This window comes from Cynocephalus volans, chromosome 1 (assembly GCF_027409185.1).
Source record: "Cynocephalus volans isolate mCynVol1 chromosome 1, mCynVol1.pri, whole genome shotgun sequence".
Taxonomy (NCBI): Eukaryota; Metazoa; Chordata; class Mammalia; order Dermoptera; family Cynocephalidae; genus Cynocephalus; species Cynocephalus volans.
The window spans coordinates 170929677-170934664 of NC_084460.1; the positions used below are offsets into that span (position 1 = coordinate 170929677).

The 4988-nt window shown below is 34.5% G+C and overlaps 1 non-coding gene across 1 annotated transcript; it reads left to right on the forward strand.

The window, feature by feature from the left end:
* The first annotated feature begins 211 nt into the window (after window positions 1-211).
* LOC134365876 (small nucleolar RNA SNORD66) lies at window positions 212-278 on the forward strand. Its single transcript, XR_010022194.1, has one exon. It is a non-coding gene; the product is annotated as a small nucleolar RNA SNORD66 (small nucleolar RNA).
* Window positions 279-4988: the final 4710 nt, after the last annotated feature.

The window sequence follows — 4988 nt, forward strand, 5'->3', positions numbered from 1 at the left end:
GGGATCAAACCCTGGACCTTGATGTTGTCAGCACCACACTCTCACCAACTGAACTAATAGGCTACTCTCTTGAATATTCTTTCATAACTAGATATTATTTTACTGTATTAATTACTAAACAATGAGGCTCTCAAATTATCACACCTTATCACAAATCATCAACCAACTAAGTTTCCTGTTTTATTGGTGTTCTAACTAAAACCTATCTAAGGTTGAGTGATGACTAACTTTATGTGCCAACTTGACTGGGCCATGGAGTGCCCATATATTTGGTCAAACATTATTCTGGGTGTGTCTCTGAGAGTGTTTTGGACAAGATTAACATTTAAATGGGGAAACTAAATAAAGAAATTGCCCTCCCTAATGTGGGTGGGCCTCATCTAATAAGTTGAAAATCAGAATGAAACAAAAAGGCTGAGTTAGAGAATTCCTGGTTCTCAGGTCTTTGCACATGGATTGAAACTAAACCTTCAGCTCTACAGGACCTCTGATTGCTGACTCACCCTGCATATCTTGAGACTTGCCAGACTCCATAATCATGCAAGACAATTTCTTATTTTTATACGTATATGCACACACACATTCACACATATATATGTATATACACACACACACACACACACACACACACACACATTTTATGTGTATTTATGTGTATATATACACCGATATATATATTTGTTTCTTATAATATATATGTGTAGGTACGTATGTATGTATATTTACTCAAACATACACACATACATACATGAGGGGTCTTCAGAAAGTTCATTGAAAGATTCATATTGTTTTATAAGTCTATTTTTTTCATGAACTTTTTGGAGTGTGTTTGTGTTGTGTGTGTGTGTGTTTGTGTATTTATATATTTATATCTACTTCTGTTTCTCTGGAAAACATTGAATATCAGTCTATAAAGTAAGAAGTAAAATAAAAAAACAAGATAAAAAAAACTCTTGGTGATTACAAATAGTGGTGGTGGTGGTTTTTTTTAGGTACTTCTGTTTCTTTTGCATTGGAACTAATTCCCAGTTTAGCAAAAATCAGGGGGGTGGAGGAGTTAATGAGGGAGGATAGTTAAATCTTTTAAGAACCTGTGTAGACATGTCTCCTGGGAAATTACAGCATATTATATATGGAAATACTTGACTGCTAATTAGAACTGCTGCACAGTTCTTAAATAAAGCCTAAATACGGTATGTAAAACTCCAGTTTCTATGTTCAGTCAACTTATGACTCACTATGCAAATTTTGGGATTCTTGGGATTCTACTTAAAGCTTCCTTTTTCTAATTTCATCCACATAGAAGAATTAGCTCTTTTAATTATATAGTTTTTTCAGTAGTTGTGATGATTGGTTTCACATATACCTTGATTGATTCATTCATTCAAATGTTTTTAAGTGCCCATGAAAAGCCAGTTCCTTTTCTATGTACTAATGTACAACAAAGAGCATGAAAGTTAAGATCTCCATTCTCAAGGAAGCTTAGAGGGAAGCCAGGGGTAAACTATAAATGAGTGAAAAAAATTAATTTATACAGTGGTGTCAGATTGTGATAAGGTCTGGAAATAAATAAAGGCTGTGATATAATGATTGGGAGTAATTTTATTTCATTATTAGGCATGTTCCTTTTCTGAAAAGTTAACAATTGAGATAAAATGTGAATTGTAGAAATAATCCAGCAATGTTCTGAATGAAAGCAAAGCCAAAGAAAGAAGGAAGGTAGGGGTGAGCTTAGAATATTTAATAAACAGATCTCTGCCACTTCATGCCTAGCCAGCAAAAATTCCCACACGTGATTCTCTGTGCTCTTTCTACAGATTAGATATAAGCAAGCAATGGCAACCTGGAAAGCTACCTGTATAAATTGGCAAAATAATGTCTTGAAAGCACCTGGAATACTAAATTACCATTGGAGAAGAGCTACAAGACTACCACGAAGATTGGTTTTAGAAATTATGTGAACAAACAATAAACATTTATTGTATTACATCTCTGCAATTTTGAGATGTATCTGTTACCTTAGCTGGAATTACCTACATTAATCCAGTCAAAAATTTGGGTTTTAAGTGCCATGAAAATACGTTAAATTTCAAGCACAGTAAGCGATGTGATTTGGTTTATGTAGTTAAACTATCACTCTGTCTGCTGTGTAGAGAATGGTTTGTAGAGGAACAAGGGTAGAAAACCAATTAGGATAGAATAATGAAAAGCTGATAGTTGCATGACTAGATTGGTGGCTACAGAGATGGAGAGAAGTGAACACAAAACGGATATATTTGAAGGTAAATACAAAAACCTCACATGGTTGACAGGATGTAGAGGTAGCATACAGACAGTGATAAAGGATAACTTGACTATAAATTTCAGGTTTAAAGCAATAAGATGAATGTTGGTGCCAATTTTCAAATCAGAAGGCAGCAGAAGAATATAGAACAGATATGCTGGGGGACTTCTGTGACATTCACAGCCAGGATATTAGAGTAAATCAATATATCTCTGTAATTTGCTCCACCTACAAACATCTCTGTGAACCCTCAGATTTGGGAGGAGGAGGTAAGGAGAAAACCATTGAGACAGAAGCAACAAAACGTTAAGTGAAATGAGACTAATACTTTGCTTAATTTATTGAATATACTGAACCTAAAAACAGCTGCATGCAATGCCCTTAATAAGGACCATAGAAGATTAGCAAGTGTAATTATTTAAGAACTGACCGAAGTAAGCACTATTTAGGACTTAGGTTCGAGACCCAGTGCAAGCCTTACCTACGATCTTCACTAATTTTCTCATCTTGATTAAGTCACTTATCATCTCTGATCAAGTTTCTTCATCTATAAATAGAGCAGACCTCTTTTTCTCAATAAGCTCATTATGATTATCAAAAAAAGTGAGAAAACACTTAATAAATTATCAAATACTATAAAAATGTAAGTTGAAGTTTCTATTATTTAAAAATAAATACACAATTTCAAACTTTCAAACTTTATTATTATTAATATTATTATTATTATTATTATTATTATTATTGCTAAAATGGCATTTTGGCCAAGAACAATGAGTACAAAGCATCGATCTACATTCTAAAGAAGAAAAATTAACCACAGCATTTCACAAATAATTTCCATTGGAAGCAGTAATTTACAGAATTAATATCTTTTGGAAAGTTGGGAAGAGCATCAACAAGATAATTAATTCTAAACCCAAATTTTAATTTTACTAAAGAGCAATTGACATGTAAAGCAGATGCAAAATAAAGAATTTTTAAAATTTGTAAAAATGAATACAATCTATTGTCAAACTACTGGGGGGAAAATTACTTTTGATTTAATTTACAAAAACTGCCTAATACAATTGACATGACTAAGCAGTGTGAAGAGGGCCATGCATGCTGGGTATGAACAATGTAAGTACTAATTTTGCTCCATGTCTGGTAAAGACAGAATCAAACATGCACAGTGTGAGTAAATGAATGTGGTTATTGTGGCAGTACAATGTCAGTCCAGAATTCAAAGTACATTTCAACATGATACACTGGCATGCTGCAGGGATGACACTCTTGCAATAAGCACTTTTTATTTATTGACTTTTTTTGCCAAAATTTTGTCAGGAGTTTACATTTTGATTTTGAGGCATATTTTGTATATCTCAGAGCTGAGTTTTGGAGAGAATACTTGCCACAGAGTGAGAGGAAACTGAAGTCAGAGGTAGACTCCAGGGGCCCCAACAGTTGGCCGCAACCTACCCCCATCCTCTTACCAGGTTCTTGACTCTGCCACAAGAAAGAATTCAAGGGCAGAGTAAGAGCAGAAAGTGGGAACAAGTTTAATATAACAGGTAAGAAATACAGGTTCCAGAGACAGAGAGACTGAGCAGGGTCCATATCAAGTCTAAGAAAAAAGTAAGAAATGCACACTTAAAGTTCAGTACAGAATGCAGGCTGGCCCAAGAGAGTGAGCAGCCACTTGTTGAAAGTAAGTTTGATACAAAGAAAAATATACACACCTCAGCCAGGGAAGTGTGGGTTGCCTCCAGGAGAGTGAGCAACAACCCCACCTTCTGCTGGGATTCAGCTTTCATGGTTTTGCTGCCTAATGAATAATCAATTAAGGAGGTGATTCCCAGTTAGGTAATATTAGTCTTGCACATGCTCAGTTGGTCTCTTCTTGGATCATGTTCATTGGTCAAATCCTGTCACATGCACCAGGCATATGCAAGAATATTCTGCACTCTCTGGCATCTCCAGTGAAAGGACATTCGGTTACCAGGGTTATAAGAAGAAGTCACAAATACTTATATATATAAAACATATGTTTATACCATTATGCTTTTTCTCTCCATCGAATCCGAACACTAAAGCAACTATTTTTGTGAAAGAGGAAATAATAAGTCTTATTATACAAGAGAAAAACTTGATAGATAACTATTGGTACTATTGCATGACCACAGTCACCTACTTTAGACTGTGTAATTAATTTTTTAAAGAGAGATTTTTCTTAACCTTTTAGTTTCATAAGGTTTTGAATATAAAACAATTTCTAAAACTAAAGCATTGACATTTGAAAATTAACAGAGCTTCAAAATGTAAAAGGGAAAACTTTGTGACTATAGGATAATGGCAGTAGTGTGATGTACTTGCCAAATTTTAAAGCAGCATTCTGATCTAAACTTAGGAATGCTGGCAGTGGACCAAACGTTAGATGGGGATTTGAGAAAACAGTTGTTTCAGCCACACATATGAGCCAGGGTAGTGTTGGCAAGAGTAACTTCTATGTAAAACTTTCAGAAATAAAGAAACAAAAAGAATCCAGACATTTGCACAGGAATAATGTGTCACAAACAAGTAATTCCAGATAAATATTTTAAGCAATTTAGTGATAATTTCTCAAAAACTCTTCTCTTAAAAGAAACTCTGGTTGTTGGTTTTTTTTATATTTTCCTCCATATTCATTCCATCTAGCGTACTTCCTTGGACACAGACTAAGGAGGGC